This window comes from Bombina bombina, chromosome 5 (assembly GCF_027579735.1).
Source record: "Bombina bombina isolate aBomBom1 chromosome 5, aBomBom1.pri, whole genome shotgun sequence".
NCBI lineage: Eukaryota > Metazoa > Chordata > Amphibia > Anura > Bombinatoridae > Bombina > Bombina bombina.
Window position 1 is genome coordinate 70246734 of NC_069503.1, and position 23777 is coordinate 70270510.

At 42.0% G+C, this 23777-nt stretch overlaps 1 non-coding gene across 1 annotated transcript; it reads left to right on the top strand.

Moving 5' to 3' along the window:
* Window positions 1–21520: 21520 nt before the first annotated feature.
* LOC128661886 (U5 spliceosomal RNA) lies at window positions 21521–21631 on the top strand. Its single transcript, XR_008402660.1, has one exon. It is a non-coding gene; the product is annotated as a U5 spliceosomal RNA (small nuclear RNA).
* The last annotated feature ends 2146 nt before the right edge of the window (window positions 21632–23777 follow it).

Consider the following 23777-nt stretch of genomic DNA (forward strand, 5'->3'; position numbering starts at 1 on the left):
GTTGGAAACAACTTTAGGAAGAAAACCAGGCTTGGTACGTAAAACGACCTTATTCGAATGGAACACCAGATAGGGGGGATCACACTGCAAAGCAGATGTTACGGTTACCCTTAGTCTCGCTGAGAGATGGACCGCTTAGTAGCCTGGATCCCTATTGCTAAAGAGGGGAGAAGCTGCTTTCCATAGTATTCTATATGAGTCTCGCAAATATAGAATAATCTCCCTTAGCTGCAGTACAGCTAGGATACCCTTCTGCCCACAAAAACGAGTCAACGCTGCGATTGAGGGTCAAACAAGAACTCAGGACTGGGATGCCCAGCCTGCTTTTTATTAAGGTGACATGCACACAGGGTACTCCCAGGGGGGGGGGGGGGGAAGCACAAAATCCCCCATCACACAGTTAGATAGAGAGCAATGTCCTTTGACAGGCCACAATAGGATTACAGTACTTAAGATAACAAGTTTACAAGTTCATCTTATCAATTAGCAGTCTGGCTCCAGAGGTGATTAGACAATGGAATTGTTTATCACTAAACTTAGAGCTGAGGCCAGCAAACTTGTATTTAGACAATAGTTTCTAAAAGCTGAAAAAAAGTTAACTCTTTATGATATGATACTTGTTACGGTTTTCTTGGAGCCCTTCTTAGGTGCTGGCTTGGCTGGTTCAGGCATTGCTGCTGGGAAATAAGCTCTTCACAACAAAATAACTAATGCTTCTGTAACAGTGCTCCCTTTCTGTGGAACACTCTGGCAGACATGGTCTGACCCCTTTTCGGGGCAGACTAAGGCTGTCCAGACCGCTGGTTATGCGGGGCTGAGGTCGGTTTGTCTGGACAACCCGTCGGCGTTGCCATTCTGTTTCCCAGGTCTGTAAGTAATGGTGAAATTGAAGGGTTGCAACGATAAGCTCCAACGTAATAGCCTGCCGTTATCTCCAGAGACCCGGTTCAGCCACACCAACGGGTTATGGTCGGTGACCAGGGTGAACTCCTGACCATATAAATAGGGAGTCAATTTCTTTAATGCCCACACCAAAGCCAAACACTCCTTTTAGACCGCTGCATAGCTGACTTCGCGGGGCAGGAGCTTCCGGCTGATGTAGGCAACTGGATGCTCCCCTCCATCTTCGCCTACTTGGCTGAGGACGGCTCCCAGCCCGAACATGGAAGCATCTGTATGGACGATAAAACGTTTGTTAAGGGCTGGGGCCGCCAAGACAGGAGCGTTAATTAGAGCATTTTTGAGAGCCTGGAAAGCCGTTTAACAGTGGGGAGACCACAGGACCTGTCGAGGTAAGTTCTTCTTGGTCAAGTCAGTCAGGGGTTTGGCAAGTGTGCTGTAGTCTGGTACGAACCGTCTATAGTACCCTGCCGTGCCCAGGAAGGCTAGGACCTGAGTCTTAGTGATGGGGGTGGGCCAATTGGCGACAGCTTCTATCTTGGCCGGCTCTGGTCGCTGCTTTCCACACCCCACCCGGTGACCCAGGTACTGTACCTTGGCCATCCCAAAGTGGCATTTTTCTGGCTTCAGAGTCAGGCCAGCAGCCCGGATCTGATCCAGAACCATTCCTACATGAGCTAAGTGGTCCTCCCAGGACTCACTGTGGATCGCTATGTCGTCCAGGTAGGCGCAAGCAAAACTCTGGAAGCCATCCAGGAGCCTATCCACCAAGCGCTGGAATGTAGCTGGGGCATTCTTCATCCCAAACGGCATTACCCTAAACTGATATAAGCCGAATGGGGTGACGAATGCCGACTTGGGGATAGCCTCCGGGGCCAGGGGAATCTGCCAGTAACCTTTGCAGAGGTCAATAGTGGTCAGGTAATTTCCCCTGGCTATACGATCGAGTAGCTTGTCTACCCTGGGCATAGGGTAAGCGTCCGTCACGGTTTTTTCATTGAGCCTCCGATAGTCTACGCAGAACCGGGTGGTCCCATCTTTCTTGGGCACCAAGACAACTGGGGAGGCCCAGGGACTATCGGAGGGCTCAATTACCCTGAGCTGGAGCATCTCATCGATCTCCTTCTTCATTCCTGTCCTAACTGCTTCAGGGATTCGGTACGGAGCCTGGCGCAAGGGAGCTTGTCCCGGAGTATCTACCTGGTGGGTGGTTAAAGTAGTGTACCCTGGCTTCGGGGAGAAGGTGAGGTGTTTGGACTGGAGGAGTTGGCTGAGCTGCTCCCTTTCAGTGGGGCTAAGTCGGTTTCCTATCTGAACCTGAGCCACTATACCTGTGGGGAGACTCTTTTCTAATAGGTCTGGAATGGGTAGACTGTCGGGGTCTTCCTGAGGGGAACAACATACGGCCGTCACATTCTCTGGTCGCTCAAAATATTCCTTGAGCATGTTTACATGGAATGTCTTTCTAAGATTGTTGTCATGGCAGCTAGCTATCACATAAGTGGTGTCTCCCCTTTTCTCTACGATCTGGTAGGGACCCTGCCAGGACGCCTGCAATTTGTCTGTCTTCACCGGCTTAAGTACTAACACCTTTTGTCCTATGGTGAAGATTCTCTTTCGGGCCCCCCGATCGTACCATACTTTCTGTCTTCTCTGGGCCAACTGGAGATTAGCCCGCACGGATTTGGCTAATTGCTCCATTCGGTCCCTGAGTTCCAGCACGTATGGCACAATGGGGACACCATCAGTCTCCATCTCTCCCTCCCAGTGCTCCAGGATCAGGTTTAGGGGTCCCCGTACCTTTCTTCCGTAGAGCAACTCGAAGGGAGAGAACCCTGTCGTTTCCTGGGGCACCTCCCGATAAGCAAATAGGAGGTGCGGCAGGAAGCGTTCCCAGTCTCGGTATTCCTGAGTGAACGTCTTGAGCATTTGCTTGAGGGTCCCATTGAACCTCTCACACAGCCCGTTCGTCTGGGGGTGGTATGGGGAGCTCAGGAGGGACTTAATTTTGCAAACCTGCCAGAGTTGTTGGGTCAATTCAGCCGTAAATTGGGTGCCTCGGTCGGATAGGATTTCTTTTGGAAATCCTACCCGGGAGAACACCTGTACTAGTGCATTCGCTACCGTATCCGCTTGTATGTTGGATAGGGCGACAGCCTCTGGGTACCTGGTAGCGTAGTCCACTACGGTAAGAATGTAGCGCTTACCGTAGGGACTAGGGGTAGCCAGTGGTCCCACTAGGTCAATAGCAACCCGGCTGAAGGGTTCCTCTACAATGGGCATATTTACTAGATGGGCTTTAGGGTGATCGCCTCGCCTTCCTACTCGTTGACACACATCGCAGGTGTTACAGTAAGTTCTAACGTCAGCGTGCACCCCTGGCCAAAAGAACGTGTGAGTAATGCGGTGTAGGGTACGGGTTACGGCTAGGTGGCCTGCTAAGGGGATGTCGTGGCCTATCTTGAGGATTTCTTGACGGTATTTGTGGGGCACTACCAGCTGTCGTCTACGCTGTCCCCTTTTCTCTGTCCAGCGGTATATTTTCCCTTTTTCCCATAAGAATGTTTCGTTATCTGCCCCGCCCCCTCCGGTCTCTGCTCGTTCTCGGTACTTTTGTAAAGTCGGGTCAGTCTTAGACTCTGTCTCGAAAGCATCTGGGGTGTCCCAGGGTATGGGGCCTAACATGTCAGGCAAGGTCGGGGTAGGTCTTACCTGTGTCTCCCGCACTGGTGAGAGCTCTCGCTCCATCCGGGATTGGGCCTGTGTAGTCACTGGGTCCGCCTCGTTGTTGCATACTGGAGCATAGGCAGAAGTCATGGGGCCCAAATCGTTGCCCAGTAGTACTTCGGCAGGTAAATTATCCATTATGCCCACGTTCACAGCCCCCTTTCCCGCTCCCCAATCAAGATGCACTTGAGCTGTTGGAATTTTGTACACATCCCCCCCCGCCACTCTAACGGCCACAGTCTGTCCGGATCGCTTGTGCTCTGGCACCAAATGACTCTGTACCAGCGTGATAGTAGCCCCTGTGTCTCTCAATCCCTCTGTAGATCGCCCCTCGAGCCATACCTTCTGCCGATGGTGCTGGCGGTTATCTGAGGCAGCATATACAGGGTCCACCTCGTGAAGCGGCCCCACATATCCCTCCATAGGGGCCTCTTGGTTAACACAGAGGGCCCGGGCCGGACGATAGGACCCAGAGGGGTAATTGTAATTCCTGGGTGTCTGGTGCGTATTAAGGGGGCAGCTAGCCATGAAATGCCCTGGTTGCTTGCATCGGTGGCAAGTCGGTCTGGGACGCTCAGAGCTGTTATTGTGTGGTCCTGAGTGTCGGACGGGCCCTGTGGGCACTGGGGCTCGGAATTCAGCACGAGGGGGTGCACGGTAAACCTCTCTGGGTTCGACCCATGCTGGAGCTCGGTAGTTCATGGGTTCGTGAAGACGGGAGTCATAATGTTCATCGGCCAATTTGGCTGCTTCTTCTAAGGTAGAAGGCCGCCTGTCTCGCAGCCATTCCTTCCCTTGCTGTTCCATGCCATTATAAAAATGTTCTAAGAGAAACAATTGTAAAATTTCCTCACCAGTCACCGCTTTACTTCCGCTCAGCCAGTGATTTGCCGCTCTCCGCATTCGGTGCGCCCATTCCATATGGGTATCGTTAGGCTTCTTTTTCGTGCCCCGAAACTGTCGGCGATACGTGTCCGGAGTTACAGCGTACCGTCGCAACAGTGTCTCCTTAACTAGCTCATACTGTGTCACTTCCTCAGCACCCAGAGTACAAAAGGCTTCCAGGGCTCGCCCGGATAGTTTCCCAGACAATATCGTGGGCCACTCTCTGTTGGGAATCTGGTGCAGGGCACATTGCCTTTCGAAGTCCGCCAAATATTCATCAATCCCTGTCTCGCTCTCTAGGAAGGGTCGAAATGCCGCATAGGGTATCTTGGGCCTCCCAGCATTTTCGACAGGGATTATTACCTGCGGGGCTTCAGCATTGCGGTGTGCGTTCGCTAGGTTGAGTTCGTGGGCTCGAGTCTCTCGTATATCCTCGTCCGCCTCCGCCATCAACTGCTGTACCAATTCCATGGAGGGGTTCGGCCCGTATAATGAGAGCCTTTCCCGAACAATCCTGTTTTTTTCGTCACTAATCGTGGTCTGTGTTTCAGCCATTGTGAAGCTCTGATCCAGTTCGGTCAATTCTGCGATCAGCTCTCTCCTCGGCCGGTTGCTGGCGTACCCCCCTCTGCTTTCAAGTAAATCCTTTAGGGTTGTACGCTTCAATTTTTCGTAAGCGCTCTCCATCCGTTCTGTACCTCTCCTAGGAAATCCAGGAAAATCCCGCCGCTGCCGCCAAATGTTACGGTTACCCTTAGTCTCGCTGAGAGATGGACCGCTTAGTAGCCTGGATCCCTATTGCTAAAGAGGGGAGAAGCTGCTTTCCATAGTATTCTATATGAGTCTCACAAATATAGAATAATCTCCCTTAGCTGCAGTACAGCTAGGATACCCTTCTGCCCACAAAAACGAGTCAACGCTGCGATTGAGGGTCAAACAAGAACTCAGGACTGGGATGCCCAGCCTGCTTTTTATTAAGGTTACATGCACACAGGGCACTCCCGGGGGGGGGGGGGAGCACAAAATCCCCCATCACACAGTTAGATAGAGAGCAATGTCCTTTGACAGGCCACAATAGGATTACAGTACTTAAGATAACAAGTTTACAAGTTCATCTTATCAATTAGCAGTCTGGCTCCAGAGGTGATTAGACAATGGAATTGTTTATCACTAAACTTAGAGCTGAGGCCAGCAAACTTGTATTTAGACAATAGTTTCTAAAAGCTGAAAAAAAGTTAACTCTTTATGAAATGATACTTGTTACGGTTTTCTTGGAGCCCTTCTTAGGTGCTGGCTTGGCTGGTTCAGGCATTGCTGCTGGGAAATAAGCTCTTCACAACAAAATAACTAATGCTTCTGTAACAGCAGATAATTCAGAAACTCTTCTAGCAGAAGAAATAGTAACCAAAAACAGAACTTTCCAAGATAGTAACTTGATATCTATGGAATGAAAAGGTTCAAACGGAACCCCTTGAAGAACAGGAAGAACTAAATTTAGACTCCAAGGAGGAGTCATGGGTCTGTAAACAGGCTTGATTCTGACCAAAGCCTGTACAAAAGCTTGTACATCTGGCACAACTGCCAGTCGTTTGTGTAATAAAACAGATGAAGCAGAATCTGTCCTTTTAGAAAACTCGCTGACAACCCTTTATCCAAACCCTCTTGGAGAAAGGAGAGGATCTTAGGAATTTTAATCGTACTCCAGGAGAATCCCTTGGATTCACACCAACTGATATATTTTTTCCATATTTTATGGTAAATCTTTCTAGTCACAGGCTTTCTGGCTTGTACCAGGGTATCTATCACTGAATTTGAAAACCCACGCTTAGATAAAATCAAGCGTTCAATTTCCAAGCAGTCAGCTGCAGAGAAACTAGATTTGGATGTTCGAAAAGACCTTGTACTAGAAGATCCAGTCTCAAAGGTAGCTTCCATGGTGGAGCCGATGACATATTCACCAAGTCTGCATACAAAGTCCTGCGTGGCCACGCCGGAGCTATCAGAATCACTGAGGCCTTCTCCTGTTTAATCCTGGCCACGAGCCTGGAAAGGAGGGGAAACGGTGGAAACACATAAGCTAGGTTGAACGACCAAGGCGCCACTAATGCATCCATTAGAGTCGCCTTGGGATCCCTGGACCTGGACCCGTAGCAAGGAACCTTGAAGTTCTGACGAGATGCCATCAGATCCATGTCCGGAAAGCCCCATAATTGGGTTAACTGGGCAAAGACCTCCGGGTGGAGTTCCCACTACCCCGGATGGAGAGTCTGACGACTCAGATAATCCGCTTCCCAGTTGTCTACTCCTGGGATGTGAATTGCAGATAGATGGCAGGAGTGATCCTCCGCCCATTTGATGATCTTGGATACCTCTCTCATCGCCAAGGAACTCTTTGTTCCCCCTTGATGATTGATGTAAGCTACAGTCGTCATGTTGTCTGACTGAAATCTTATGAATCCGGCCTTTGCTAGTTGAGGCCAAGCCCTGAGAGCATTGAAGATTGCTCTCAGTTCCAGAATGTTTATCGGAAGAAGAGACTCTTCTCGAGACCATAGACCCTGAGCTTTCAGGGAATTCCAGATCACGCCCCAGCCTAATAGACTGGCGTCGAGTCATGACGCTGACAACCCTTTATCTGTGGAGACAAGTCTGCATAGTCCCCATTCCACTGATTGAGCATGCACAGTTGTAATGGTCTTAGATGAATTCGAGCAAAAGGAACTATGTCCATTGCTGCCACCATCAATCCTACTACTTCCATGCACTGAGCTATGGAAGGCTGCAGAATAGAGAGAAGAACTTGACAAGCGTTTAGAAGCTTTGACTCTCTGACTTCTGTCAAGAAGATCTTCATTTCTAAAGAATCTATTATTGTTTCCAAAAAGGGAACTCTTGTCGACGGAGACAGGGAACTCTTTTCTACGTTCACCTTCCACCCGTGAGATCTGAGAAAGGCTAGAGCAATGTCTGTATGAGCCTTTGCCTTGTAAAGAGACGACGCTTGAATTAGAATGTCGTCCAGATAAGGTGCCGCTGCAATGCCCCTTGGTCTTAGAACCGCTAGAAGGGACCCGAGCACCTTTGTGAAAAATTCTGGGAGTAGTGGCTAGTCCGAATGGGAGAGCCACGAACTGATAATGTTTGTCCAAAAAGGCGAACCTTAGGAACTGATGATGATCTTTGTGGATAGGAATATGTAGATACGCATCCTTTAAATCCACGGTAGTCATATATTGACCCTCCTGGATTACAGGTAAAATTGTTCGAATGGTTTCCATTTTGAATGATGGAACTCTGAGAAATTTGTTTAGAATTTTTAAATCCAGAATTGGTCTGAAAGTTCCCTCTTTTTTGGGAACTACAAACAGATTTGAGTAAAACCCCTGACCTTGTTCCACAGTTGGAACTGGGTGTATCACTCCCATTTTTAACAGGTCTTCTACACAATGTAAGAATGCCTGTCTCTATATGGTTTGAAGATAAGTGAGAAATGTGGAACCTTCCCCTTGGGGGTAGTTCCTTGAATTCTAGAAGATAACCCCGAGAGACTATTTCTAGTGCCCAGGGATCCTGAACATCTCTTGCCCAAGCCTGAGCAAAGAGAGATTGTCTGCCCCCTACTAGATCCGGTCCCGGATCGGGGGCTACCCCTTCATGCTGTTTGGTAGCAGCAGCAGGCTTCTTGGCATGTTTACTCTTGTTCCAGCCTTGCATTGGTTTCCAAGCTGGTTTAGTCTAGGAAGCGTTACCCTCTTGTCTAGAGGCTGCCGAGTTAGAAGCCGGTCCGTTCCTGAAATTGCGAAAGGAACAAAAATTGGACTTATTCTTAGCCTTGAAAGGCCTATCTTGTGGGAGGGTATGGCCCTTTCCCCCAGTGATATCTGAAACAATTTCCTTCAATTCTGACCCAAAAAGGGGTCTTACCTTTGAAAGGGATATTAAGCAACTTTGTTCTGGAAGATACATCCGCCGACCAAGACTTTAGCCAGAGCGCTCTACGCGCCACAATTGCAAACCCTGAATTTTTCGCCGCTATTTCGCTAACTGCAAAGCGGCGTCTAAAATGAAGGAATTAGCTAACTTAAGTGCGTGAATTCTGTCCATGAACTCCTCATATGGAGTTTCCCCACTGAGCGACTTTTCCGGTTCTTCGAACCAGAACCACGCCGCCGTAGTGACAGGAATAATGCACGAAATAGGTTGAAGGAGGTATCCTTGCTGTACAAAAATCTTTTTAAGCAAACCCTCCAATTTTTTATCCATTGGATCTTTGAAAGCACAATTGTCCTCAATGGGAATGGTCGTGCGTTTGGCTAGTGTAGAAACCACCCCCTCGACCTTAGGGCCTGGCTTCTCCCACTCCTTATTCACTATGTCTGCCACCCTTTTAGGTATTGGAAAGGCATCAGGGTGCACTGGGACCTCTAGGAACTTGTCCATCTTGCACAATTTTTCTGGGATGACCAGATTGTCACAATCATCCAGAGTAGATAGCACCTCCTTAAGTAATGCGCTGAGATGCTCTAATTTAAATTTAAATGTCACAACATCAGGTTCTGCCTGCTGAGAAATTCTTCCTGTATCAGAAATGTCTCCATCTGACAAGCCCTCCCTCACTGCCACTTCAGACTGGTGTGAGGGTATGACAGATAAATTATCATCAGCGCCCTCCTGCTCTACAGTGTTTAAAACAGAGCAATCGCGCTTTCTCTGAAATGCTGGCATTTTGGATAAAATATTAGCTATGGAGTTATCCATTACTGCCATCAATTGTTGCATAGTAACAAGCATTGGTGCGCTAGAAGTACTAGGGGTCGCCTGCGCGGGGATAACTGGTGTAGACACAGAAGGAGAGGATGCAGAACTATCCCTACTTCCTTCATCTGAGGAATCATCCTGGGCAACTTTACTAAATGTGACAGTACTGTCCTTACTTTGTTTGGACGCCATGGCACAATTATCACATACATTTGAAGGAGGGACCACCTTGGCCTCCATACATACAGAACATGATCTATCTGAAGGTACAGACATGTTAAACAGGCTTAAACTGGTTAATAAAGCACAAAAACCGTTTTTTAAACAAAACCGTTACTGTCTCTTTAAATGTTAAACAGGGCACACTTTATTACTGAAAATGTGAAAAACTATGAAGGAAATATCCAATCTTTACCAACAGTATCTTAATGCATTCAAAGTATTGCACCCCAATTTTCAAGCTGCTAACCCTTAAAATGCGGAAACCGGAGCCGTTTGCAATTTAACCCCACTACAGTCCCAGCCACAGCCTTTGCTGCGACTTCACTTATCCCAGGGGGGTATAAGATACCAATTCCAGCCTTCTAGGAACGTTTTCAGTGAATACCAGACCCTCTCACATGCAGCTGTATGCACTGCACTCAAAAGAAACTGTGCAATAATGGCGCGAAAATGAGGCTCTGCCTACTATAGTGAAAGGCCCTTCCTGACTGCGAAGGTGTCTTAACTAGTGCCTGGCAATAAAATCGTTCCCCAAATAGTAAAAAGTTTGAAATCCACTTCAAAACTTTGATTAATAACTTAAATAAACAATCGATTTAGCCCTTAAGAGTGTCCACCAGTTAATAGCCCATAATAAGCCCTTTATTCTATCTGAGTCTAAGAAAATGGCTTACCGATCCCCATGAGGGAAAATGACAGCCTTCCAGCATTACACAGTCTTGTTAGAAAAATGGCTAGTCATACCTTGAGCAGAAAAGTCTGCAAACTGTTCCCCCCAACTGAAGTTCTCTCAGCTCAACAGTCCTGCGTGGGAACAGAAACTGATTTTAGTTACTGCTGCTAAAATCATACTCCTCTTTCAAACAGAACTCTTCATCTCTTTCTGTTTCAGAGTAAATAGTACATACCAGTACTATTTTAAAATAACAAACTTTTGATAGAAGAACAAAAAACTACAACTAAACACCACATACTCCTCACCATCTCCGTGGAGATGCTACTTGTTCAGAGCGGCAAGGAGAATGACTGGGGGGCGGAGCCAGAGGGGGAGCTATATGGACAGCTCTTGCTGCGTGCTCTCCTTGCCATTTCCTGTAGGGGAGGAGAATATCCCACAAGTAATGGATGAAGCCGTGGACCGGACACACCAATGTTGGAGAAAAGTTGACTACCGCAGCAGATTGTTTTGTTTTCTGGGAGTACTATAGAGGTTATTATACAGCATAATAAAACAATGTTAACTCATGCATTTCATGATACAATTAGAGCATATATTGTAAACAAGTGTCCAATATTTCTATTAATTAATTAATTTGATTTGATCTTGTAATATTCTTTGTAGAAAAGGTTTGGTGCACCAGCCCACTACTAGGAGCCTAGCTGCTAATGCACCCATGTTGCTTGTGATCGGCTCACTTGATATGTTCAGCTAGCTCCCAGTAGTGTATTGCTGCTCCTTCAACAAAGGATACCAAGAGAAGCATATTAGATTACGCAAGTACATTAAAACGTGTAAAATTGCAAGCTGTATCGAAATAGTTTTTCTCTGCAACTATCAGTCCTTAAAGGGTTAGAGCTTGTTAAAGGCACAGTGTACTGTTAATTTTTCTCCCCTTAAAGAGACAGTCAACTCCAAAATTGATCGAAGTAAAATTGTCTAATAATAGTTTTACAATTGTCTAAATCGTGATTGGCAACTGAATTTACTGTATATATTCGATATCACTATGCCCCTAATCCCTGTAACTAGTACAGACTCGTATGGAAGTAGCTGAATTGCAACTAAACTCTCAGCTTCCGTACAGAGCTGACTGGTCATGTAAGGCTCATTTACATAACCATAATGCATTGCAATGTTTAGTTAAAAAAGGGTAAGTGCTTTTTTTAAACACTGATTATTTTAACAGTCATACATATTTATTTACATTTTGTACACAATAATATTATTTTCCTATTTTATTTACACAACAACTACTCAGTATGAAGTTTTCTACCCCTCACTCTTAGTAGAAAAGCCCTTGCTCACACTTATAGCAGATCCTGAAGTATAAAAATCTTTACAAGTAATGGATGATTCGTGGACTCGAATCTAAACAATTTTTGAAGGCCAGCTACTCATGTTAGTTAGGCTAGTGATGGTGATAAAAACAGAAAATAAATAAATAAATGGATTGAAAAACTAAGAACACTACAAAAAAATAAATGTAGTAAAAAGTTTACTACCGCAGCAGATTGTTTTGTTTTCTGGGAGTACTATAGAGGTTATTATACAGCAAAATATAACAATGTTAACTCATGCATTGCATGATACAATTAGAGCATACATTTGTAAACAAGTGTCCAATATTTCTATTAATTAATTAATTTGATTTGATATTGTAATATTCTTTGTAGAAAAGGTTTGGTGCACCAGCCCACTACTAGGAGCCTAGCTGCTAATGCACCCATGTTGCTTGTGATCGGCTCACTTGATATGTTCAGCTAGCTCCCAGTAGTGTATTGCTGCTCCTTCAACAAAGGATACCAAGAGAAGCATATTAGATTACGCTAGTACATTAAAACGTGTAAAATTGCAAGCTGTATCGAAATAGTTTTTCTCTGCAAGTATCAGTCCTTAAAGGGTTAAAGCTTGTTAAAGGCACAGTGTACTGTTAATTTTTCTCCCCTTAAAGAAACAGTCAACTCCAAAATTGATCGAAGTAACATTGTCTAATAATAGTTTTACAATTGTCCAAATCGTGATTGGTAACTGAATTTACTGTATTTATTCGATATCACTATGCCCCTAATCCCTGTAACTAGCACAGACTCGCATGGAAGTAACAGTACAAAAGCGCATCTCACAGCGCTGAATTGCAACTAAACTCTCAGCTTCCGACAGAGCTGACTGGTCATGTAAGGCTCATTTACATAACCATAATGCATTGCGATGTTTAGTTAAAAAAGAGTAAGTACTTTTTTTTTAAACTGATTATTTTAACAGTCATACATATTTATTTACATTTTGTACACAATAATATTATTTTCTTATTTTATTTACACAACTACTCAGTATGAAGTTTTCTACCCCTCACTCTTAGTAGAAAAGCCCTTGCTCACACTTATAGCAGATCCTGAAGTATAAAAATCTTTTCAAGTAATGGATGATTCGCTAAAGAGCGTGACCGGGATCTGACATCAGCAGCCCTGACGCACGCAGCTGACGTGTGTGAACAGTGAGCATGGCTTGTAGGCCTCAAGTCTCCGGGAGTTTACCACAGCCAGCTTGTATGTTCCAGCAGCCCACTGGGCTATCCTCTAGACGGCAGGAGGAGTACCCAGCGGGCGGAAGTCTCTAGCGCTGTGACAACTCAAGCATCTCTGACCGGCTCACCTTGCACTTCAGCTTGTCGAGGACGACGTAGCACGTGGCGGCCTGGTTCCGCCGGAGATAGACCGCGGTAGAGAGGAGTGGAGAAGCGGCAAAGGGTCGTCCGAAGCACACTGCCGTGTGCTGGATCCGGTAACTCTATGTGGGAAATGATTAAGTCCCCTGGCCAAGGACTGTTCGTTTCTATCTGTTAAACAGAACCGTTGCTTTAAAATTTTATTACTGAGCCTTTGGTAAATAGTGACTGCCAGTGTGTTATAGCACAGGAGTGGGGCCAGGAAGGCTAAAAGCATTGTGGAGATCTTTTTCTTATCAGCAAAATTGCATTGTGAAGAGTAACTTTTTTTTTTTAATATATACACAAAGTTAAAAATCCTAAAAATTATGTGTCTTGGAGTATAAGTCTGGGTGTGTAAGAGGGTAGGTGAAACTTGTCTAAGTCCCCTCAGAAAATTGGCAGAAAGGGGGAACAATAAAGAAATGAGAAGATCAAAACTTGCCTTTCAATAGTCATACAATCTGGAAACAGATTAACTGTGTAACTACTAACTACTAAGTCCTCCCTCCCAAGCCCACATACCCCAGTGAAGATAATCAGGACTTTGCTGGACTGAGCTTTAACAGCAATCTAGATAAAGCTTATATCCTTCCCCCCATCCGGTATACTGCAATAATAGAAGTGGGTATCTATGCTCCTTTTCCTGAATGGTATAAAAGGCTAATCCAGTCTGGGCCCTAGAGAAGGAGGGTGAAACTTAATCAGCCGCATATCAAGGCTACTGACCTGGTTCAGAAAGCTAGGAAGTGGTGTGTCTGTATGGACTTAAGTCCCCCCTTAGGGAGATTGTTCCCAGTGAAGCTAGCCTTAAACCAGAAAGTTCGTGTTTGACTTAAGAGAAGAAAGGGGGAAGGAAGGACTGTGTTCTGGACAGATGGGTGCTTAAAGCAGTGACTTATTGTTTTTATGTGTTCTCACATGTTGATGCAATGACCAAAATGTATTTAACTGCTAGCTGGAATTGAATGCTTTTTTTTCAAAATCATACTGTTTTATATTCTATCTGCCTATATCATTGGAAAATATTCTGTGTGAAGCAAAGGTCTATTGCCATATAGAAAATTTTGCTGTTGGTCAATCAAAGATAGATTGTTTTTTTTTTTTTGGTTTTTTTTCTTTCTTATTTTTTATTATGTACTTTAGTAGGCACACTAAAGGTTATTTTCCAGGTTGAAGAAATATATCTATATCGTGACAGGTAGACACAGATTTATTTCATTCTGTGCTCATTTAGAATAATGTTAGGTTGTCTTAGATAACATAACTGAACGTGTGTTAAAAATGTGAAATCACGAAAAACTGACTAGTTGATCTGTGCTTTCGGTACAAGGTTCTGTCTATATATTCTGGGAACATAGATATTTGTAAAGTAAGTTTCTTTAAAAGTGCTAATTCCCTGTTTGAATAATAGTTACGTAGTAACTTTGTCTACTAAATATATTGTTCTCTGAATGTCAAGGTTTTCAGTTGGGTAATTGTACTAATGAAGATCCTTCTGCGACGAAGAGTTTAGCCAACTTTCTGGGGTTTATATTAGAATTGAACTGCCAAGCTTGTACACTAACACTCTGGTCTAAGGCGAAATTCTCTCTGTTAGCATAAGCTCATAGAGCTCATACCACCCCTGTATACACATCCACTTAATTGCACTAATTTCCACTTGTGAGTAAAACACTAGAATTTATACCTCACTTATAATCCTTTGGGAATTTTTTTCTTTTTTCTTTCACCTCACCCCATTCTTCACTTTTTTTTTTACACTTTTTTTTTACACTTTTTTTTTTTTTTTTCTCTTCCAGTAAAACACTAGAACCTATACCTCACTTATAATCTTTTGGAAATCTTTTTCACCTCACCCCATTCTTCACTCTTTCTTTTTTTTTTTACACTTTATATGGAGAAATTCGTACATATAGCTAAAAACAAATCACCTACGATGCCACCTAAAAAAGATAAACACAAAGTCAAAACTCACACTTCGTTATCCCAAGATAGCATAACAGAGGAACCCGCTAGTCTTCAGACAAACTTAGACGTTCAACAGCTGGTAGAACAATTTTCACTATCAATGTTAGAGTTGATTAGACAAGATGTAGCAGCTCTATCAATGGAAGTTAGGCAGTTCAATAACAGGTTAGATGAAGCAGAGGCTAGAATCTCTGAAATTGAACATAGACTGAACTCACGAGAGCAAGATTCTAAACACTATGTTCTGACAATTAAAAAATTACAGGAAAGACTGGACGATCTAGAAGATTGTTCCAGACGCAACAACTTGAGAATAGTAGGTGTTCCTGAAACTCAAGAATTTGCTGATCTGAATAATTTTATGGATGATATTTTACCAAACTTATTGGAGATGCCTATTAGCCGAGCTAAAATAATGATTGAAAGAATACACAGAATAGGACCGGAAAAAAAAAAGATCTGATGGTACTATAATAAATAGATCCATAATTGTGAAATTCTCGCACTTTCAAGACAAAGTTGCTATCATGAGTTATTATAGGAAGAAGAAAGCCACAGTTCTTGTAAACGATAAAAAAAAATTTTATTTCAAGATTACTCAATTGAGACTTCTAATTGCAGAAAGGAAATGGCTCCGTTCTGTTCTAAATTAATAGAGAAAGGCTTTAATGCTTTTCTATTATACCCGGCCAAGATTAAAGTATTGAAGTCTGGAACATGGTATGTTTTGTCTAACAAGGCGGAAGCCAATTCCTTTCTGGATAATATCCAGGATTAACTGGAGATGATTTCTGCAATCATTTTGTCAGACCATGCCCCTATCATATTACAATTGCAAACTAACCTGGTAAAAAGATCTTTTCTCTCATTCAGCTTTCCAAAATATCTTATCAATAATTCTAAATTCAAAAACTGGCTAAATGAAAAATGGAAACAATATATCCTTATTAATCAAAATTCAGTACAAAATCCTGAAATTTTATGGCAAGCCTCTAAAGCGGTGTTGCGGGGAGAAATAAAGGCATACCTGTGTCATTCTAAAAAAAAGAACAATGAGCGCAATACACAACTTACTAATCAATTAGTTAACGCATATAATACCTATTTAAGGGATTTGTCAAGTGGAGGCTGGAATGCATACCAGCAAGCAAAGAGGGAAAGGGAAATCTTTTTACAGCAGAATGCTGCATTAGAAATTGTAAAAACATCTGCAAAATATTACAGATATGGGGGGAAAATGGGCAAATGCCTCTCTAATTTGCTAAAAGCAACTAAGGGCTCAAGAGCTATCTTGGCAATTAAAAGTGACAAGAAAAGACTAACCCAACTTAATGATATAAATAAATTAAAAACCCACATTTAATTAATTAGTAAATATTTTAAATTAATCTACAGTGGAGGAATTTATATATTTATTTACTTATTAGTACTGCTTAGGTCCAGTTTCACATATTGAAATTTATTTCATATTTTTTTGAAAATGATTAGCCCAACAGTGAATGATCCACTGCTGGGCTAATAATTTAAAAAAAATAAAAAAATGATTTAGTTGTTTTTTGGGGTGTTGGGGTGGAGAGCAAAATTGCATGGGCGGGGGGGGGGGGGCCCAAGGAAATGTTTGCCCAGGGCCCAGTCAGTATTAAAGACGGCCCTGACCCTCCCCCCTCTACCTAGTTGCCGCCATATTGGGTACTGGAAGCTATCTGCCAGTACCCAATTTGTTTAAAAAATTATGCCTTTTTTAAATAAATAAATAAAATCCCCAATTTTCTATAGTGTAGCTGCCCCCCCTCAATACCCTACCCCCTCCCAGATCCCTTGCCGAACATTGGATTCCCACCTTCCACTCCCTCCTTCTCATGCATTTAATTGCATCTAATGGAAATGCGGCACGTGCACTCATGCCCCCCCACCCACCCGGACAAATAGGAAATAAAACACCAATGGGCTGCCCACCCGCCTCCCTGCTGCTGCTCTCACTCACCAACGAGAAGGCCACAGAGTAAAAACTAAAGTATGAAGAAAATTAAAAACATTTTATTCAACAATGATAAAAAATAAAGGAAGAAAGGAAACGTATGTAAGTGAAATATATTATCCAACCGGTAAGAAAAAAACAATACTTAGGGAAATACATATATTGTTAACAAAAGAAATATAGAATGTACTTATCTGCACTAGCAGCAAAAAGAAAGAGGAGGAATTGGGACTATTTGGACAGTTTGTGGGCACTACGATCATGCTTATTGGCTTATCTCATCGGCTCATTTGCATATCTCTTGTTCATTGGTTGTTCTTGTTTTCACTGTTATGTTCAACTTGTTTATTTTTTATTGATATGTTGTTTCTTTGAAAAGCTGCATAAATAGTAAAAAAAAAAGGTAAAGTAAAATAGGAGTCTCTGTGCTTGTAATAAAATCCCTGTAACTAGTACAGACTCGCATGGAAGTAACAGTACAAAAGCAGATCTCACAGTCACAGCGCTGAATTGCAACTAAACTCTCAGCTTCTGTACAGAGCTGACTGGTCGTGTAAGGCTCATTTATATAACCACAATGCATTGCAATGTTTAGTTAAAGTGAATGTTAAGTTTCTGTTTGTGAAAGCCTGCTTTAAATTAATCCATAGTACATTATTTCAATAGCTATGGGGTTTTTTTAATACAAAAAACGATTTTGCAATAAAATCTAATTTAAACATTTTACTGTTTCTTTTCTGACTCCTCCCAGAGCCGACTTCCTTATTCTACATGTTTGACGTATACAGCGATCCCACCCTCCGTATACATATGTGTCAAGACGCGTTTTCCCGAGATTGTGTAAATATTATGATGTATTTAAAATATAAGTTTGTGCAAATCGTTAAATGATTGCTGATACTTTCAACCCGGTTCGCTAAAACTGCAGCAATCCAGCAGCTATCAATCCTTCTTACTTTTAAAGATCAGAGTAGAAGTGGCAGAGGTATTGAGCATGCGTGAATCGTGGATATGCATCTAGAATCCATACACAAAACTGGGATTAAAAGATGTGAATTAAAAAAGCGTGACGTTGCAGGAAAGGGGCTGAACCCCCCGGGGGGGAATTATGATTAACCGAGACAATTTTTAGGAATCTGTCAATAAATAACAATCAATGTCGGGAGGAGAAGCGGCGTGAAGAGAGAGACTTCAAAGTGCGATTTTGTGAGTAGGGTAATGTTTATGAGGAAATGATGAATGAAACTCTAGTTATTTTTAGGTTAACATTCAAATGGCGTAAAGAAGTGTAGTTAAGTTTACATTCACTTTAAAAAAGAGAAAGAACCTTTTTATTCACTAATTGTTTTTACAGTCATGCAATATTTACATTTTGTTCATAATGATATTATTTTCCTATTTTATTTACACAACAGCTTCAGTATGAAGTTTCCCACCCCTCACTCTCAGTAGAAAAGCCCTTGCTCACACCTAGGACAGATCCTGAAGCATTAACATTTTAGAGTAATTGAATAATTTGTGGACTCTCTATGAGTTATACATTTTTCTGAAAGCCTGCGACTCATGTAGTTTGGCTAATATTGTTGTGAAAAACAGAAAATAAAATACAAATATAGTCAAGATTATAGAAAACTTTTGCTGCTTGTTTTGTTTTCTGGAGTGCTAAACACAATGTATTATATAGCGAAATATATTAATAAAGTGTTATGCACCTCAAAATATTTATTTCATTAGTCAATTAGAGCATAACATTGTTAACTAATATCCAATATTAGTATTATTTAATTTGCTTTGTTCTCGTAATATTCTTTGTAGAAGAGGCTTAACCGACTAGTCAACACAAATTTGTATAATCAACAAATGCAAGATAACAAGACAATGCAATAGCACTTAGTCTGAACTTCAAATATGTAGTAGATTTTTTACTAACAATTTTACAATTTATATTTCCACTCCCCCCCGTACCATGTGACAGCCATCAGCCAATCACAAATGCATACACGTACCATGTGACAGCCATCAGCCAATCACAAATGAATACACATTTATTCTGTGAATTCTTGCACATGCTCAGTAGGAGCTGGTGACTCAAAACATTTAAATATAAAAAGACTGTGCACATTTTGTTAATGGAAGTAAATTGGAAAGTTGTTTAAAATTACATGCTCTATTTGAATCATGAAAGTTTAATTTTGACAAGTAGCACTTTGTAATTTCCAAACCGTTTTTTTTTTTTTTTTCTTCAAAATTAGTGATAGTTACATTGGAACGCTGATATCTGTCAGGAATCCCTAAATATCCCTTGACATGTATATATTTTTTTTTTTAGTAGACAACCCAAAGTATTGATCTAGGTCCATTTTGGTATATTTAATGCCACCATTTCACCACCGCCAAATACAATTAAATAAAAAAAAAAAATTCACTTTTTCACAATTTTAGGTTTCTCACTGAAATTATTTACAAACAGCTTGTGCAATTATGGCACAAATGGTTGTAAATGTTTATCTGGGATCCCGTTTGTTCAGAAATAGCAGACATATATGGCTTTGACATTGCTTTTTAGTAATTAGAAGGCCACTAAGCAGCTGCGCACCAAACGTGTATTATGCCCAGCAGTGAAGGGGTTAATTAGGGAGCTTGTAGGATTAATTTTAGCTTTAGTGTAGTAGACAACCCAAAGTATTGCATAAATAAAAAGAAAGAAGCGCTCAATCTGGGAACAAACAATTGCATAATAACTTGTTCTATGGTTAGTAACCACCCAAGAAGTAGCCTCTTTTAGCTCAACACGTACCTTTCACAAAGAAGAACTTTCCTGAAGTATATCAGTCTGATTCTGACTTCACAATACAGTCTACCCCCAAATTACTAGACAATCCCTCTCTAAACAAAAGAAACAATACCCCAAAGTGTACATTTCAGCCTATTAAGGGCCACATCAGTGAGGTGCAGTCATATCCCTCTAAGTACACTGAGCAACGGGTCCATGTCTGGATTCCCGCATCGCACTTAGGGAGATTTCCCTAAATGTCATAATTTGCATAAATAAAAAGAGAGAAGCTTTAGTGTAGTGTAGTAGACAACCCAAAGTATTGATCTAGGCCCATTTTGGTATATTTCATGCCACCATTTCACCACCAAATCCTTGACCCCCCTCAAACAGCTCTCTACCCTCCCCACCTCACAATTGTTACCGCTATCTTAAAGGATTCCAAAACTTTAGCTTTTTGTTCACACCAGGACCGCAAATGTCATATTACAAACATTAATATATCATTAATGACCTACTTTTAAACTCCAACGATGTTTCCTGACATCAAACAATTAAACTTTAATTTTTGCCGATGCATCATGCATTAATTCAATTGCATCTAATGGAAATTGAGCGCGTGCACGTACGCCCCCCCCCCCCAGACAAATACGAAATAAAACACCAATGGGCTGCCCATCCGCCTCCCTGCTGCTGCTCTCACTCACCAACGATCGGCATCATCAATGGCCGATGCAGAGAGGGCCACAGAATAGCCCTCTCTGCATCAGTGGGTAAAAAAGGGTATTGCAGTGATGCCTCAATAGTGAGGTATCACTGCAATACCCTCATCGCTTAAAACCCCAGAGAAACACGTACTTGACCGCTAAGGGGTTCAAAGTTATAAAGTATATTAATATAACAATTTTGGTTGTGCAATGCTGGGGAATGAGTAGTAGTAGTATCTATCTTTTTAAACAATAACAATTTTAGTGTAGACTTAGAGAATGGGAACAGAGAAGTGAAATTTACAGTCAAACTTGTCTCATTAAAGGCACATTTTTGAATAATAGGGAAATTATTTCTCTTCCACATTTTTTAAAGAAGAAATAGGATTTGTTTCTGGTGGTTTTAGGAACATAGCTGACATAATACAAGATTGTTGTGATTAATCTGATGCTCTGGATTTGTATTGTTTTTTTGCCTTGCTTTAGGGGTTGCTTAGAATCTACATCAGTGCATTGAAATAATGTTCTGGACAAACTGCTGCATAAAAAGTTGAATGGAAATGCATCAGATTTGTGGTCTCATAAATTGGGCAAGTTGCTAATTTAATGTTAATATTTTTTACTTTACGTTATCTATATATACCAAGCTACCTTCTTAAAATCCATAAAGTAACAGAAAAGTGACAGCATCTTTAACGTATAGTCCCTTGCAGTTGGTCACCCTGAAACATATTTGTCATTTTATAATTTAGTATGTATGAATTGCTCAGGGGTGTGTAATTTTAATACCTTATTTATCCTAATCATTTTTGTTCTTTCTAGTTTAAGAATAACTGGCAGCATTAAAAGCCCATGAAAATACCAACACAAGTCTGAGTTTTGTTGAAGTGCACAACGAAAATACTCCTCCCCCTCACAATAAAATGAACTAACTTCTATGTGAGCGCATGAACAACCTGACAATGTTCTCATTTGCATACCCATGGTGCATTGCAAAATAGTTTTATAATGTGTTTCTGTTTTATTTATACTCTTTTCAAAACAACTTAAATAAATGAACCTACTTGATTATTTGTCAATTTAACATAATTGTACATATTTCATACTAATAAATGTACTTTAGGCTTTAGAGAAGTTACAGTAAACTCCACTTATATTTAGATGTTAGATAAGCATACTCCAGTTTCTCTTCAAACGTAATAAAACTTTCGCATTTTACTAAAGATTTCCATAGAAAGATCTAGCTTGAGTAAACAATTATTTTTGAGGTTCTACATTCAGAGCTTTTAGCACAAATTGATAGAAAAATTATTTCTATAAATATCATTAACGAAAGGGCTAAAGGCAGTGTACTGTTAACTTTTCTCTCCTTGAAAAGAAAGTGAACTCCAAAATTGATTGAAGTAAATTTGTCCAAATAGTGATTGGTAACTGAATTTACTGTATATATTCGATATCACTGTGCCCTAGCCCTAATCCCTGTAACTAGTACAGACTCGCATGGAAGTAACAATACAAAAGCGCATCTCACAGCACTGATTTGCAACTAAACTCTCTCCTTCCGTACAGAGCTGACTGGTCGTGTAATGCTCATTTACATAACCACAATGCATTGCAATCTTTAATTAAAAACGGAAAATAATTATTTATACACAATTTGTTTTAACAGTTATACTTATGTACAATTTGCACACTATATTATTGTCCTGTTTTATTTACACAAAAACTACTTAATATGAAATTTCCTACTCGTCACTCTCACTGATAACGACCCTGCTCACACATAGGACAGATCCTAAATGTTTGTAATATAACAGTAATTAAATGATTTGTGGACTAGTGATGTGAAGTTCGGTTCTTCTGGGCGAATCGGTTCATTTCGGACAGTTTGATTAACTGAACCGGTTCACCTACTGAACATGAGATAGAGGCTCTTCCTCATGTTCAGTAGGTGAACTGTAGAGCCGCAGATTCTTTCCTGAATCATGAGTCTGTGAGTTGTGTGACGCTCTATATCTATCATGACTCATGATTCAGTGTCTAACAGTTCAGCTCCTCCAGAGTCCTCACAGCCAGGCAGCGTTGGCTCCTTCACAGATACATACAACACAGTACATAGAACAGAGTATGCTGTATACTCTGTTCTATGTACTGTGTTGTATGTATTTTCCTAAAATATGCACATCTACTCTGTATGGCTTATAAATAAATATAAGGGTTAATTTAAGGTGCAGTTTGGGGTATATTTGAATCAGTGTACTGTTAACTGACTCCTTTGCAATGAATCGTTCAGTTAACAGTACACTGATTCAAATATACCTCTAACTGCACCTTAAATTAACCCTTACAGAAGCAGCAGGTCTCACCCTTATATTTATTTATAAGCCAGAGTTTTGGTTTATAAATATAAGGTTGAGACCTGCTACTTTTGTAAGAGTTAATTTAGGTGCAGTTAGGGGTATCTTTGAATCAGTGTACTGTTAACTGAATGATTCATTGCAAAGGAGTTAACAGTACACTGATTCGTTTGCAAACAGTTCACTTCTTGAATCAGTAACAGTACTGGTAATATGATCCTAGAGTGAGGCTGTCTGATTCATTGCATAAGGGATAAACCTCCTATTACGTCCTACGTTCTACTAATAAAATAAAAACACAACACAACTGCTTGGGGAAAAGACCGGTCACGGTCGCGTTTATTAAATAAACCAAATTTAATTCTGCCTAAATTAGCCAATACTTAGGCAGCAAATTTCAACCTCTGAATGAACTTGTAACAAGTTCATTCCAGTTGGTGGCGGCATCTTCTTCTAACTAGCTAACCCCTACTGATTGCCGGTCAAGGCCCCTCCGATGTCTGCAGCGTGGCACAGGGTTACGCACGCTCATTGGTACAGCGAGAGAGATTCGTTACGAAGAGCTCTTCGGCCTGCAGCTCTTTAAAGGGAAAGGAACCCCTAAGCCGGCACTTAGTGGGCGACACCTCCCCCTGTGTTCGGGCCGTCACTCTGCTCTCTCTGTACCCGCTCCCAGGGCCTTGACCGACCGCCAGCTAGGGCACAATTCTACCAACCCGGTAAGGCGTCCCCTCCCAACGAGTCATCCAACACGTGTGAGAGAGGTGGTTGACTATCTTAAAACCTCGGGCTTATGGGGCTGGTTCAACTAAACCTACCCCCGCCGAGGGCAGACTTACCCATAACCTAACTGCCGCCACATACCTTCATCCAGGGTCGGGCGGGCGGGGAAATTTCTCGTCGAAGTCTGGAGGCAGGAAGAGGCCGGATCCACTGGAGCAGGACCCTATAAAGGCAAGAGGTACACCCGCCCACCCACTTGCAACATTGTAGCATACACACACTCTAGAAACCTCCAGACTTCAAGTCAGCTATCCCTTAATTTTGCTACAGGCCCACTAGAGGGCCCTCCAC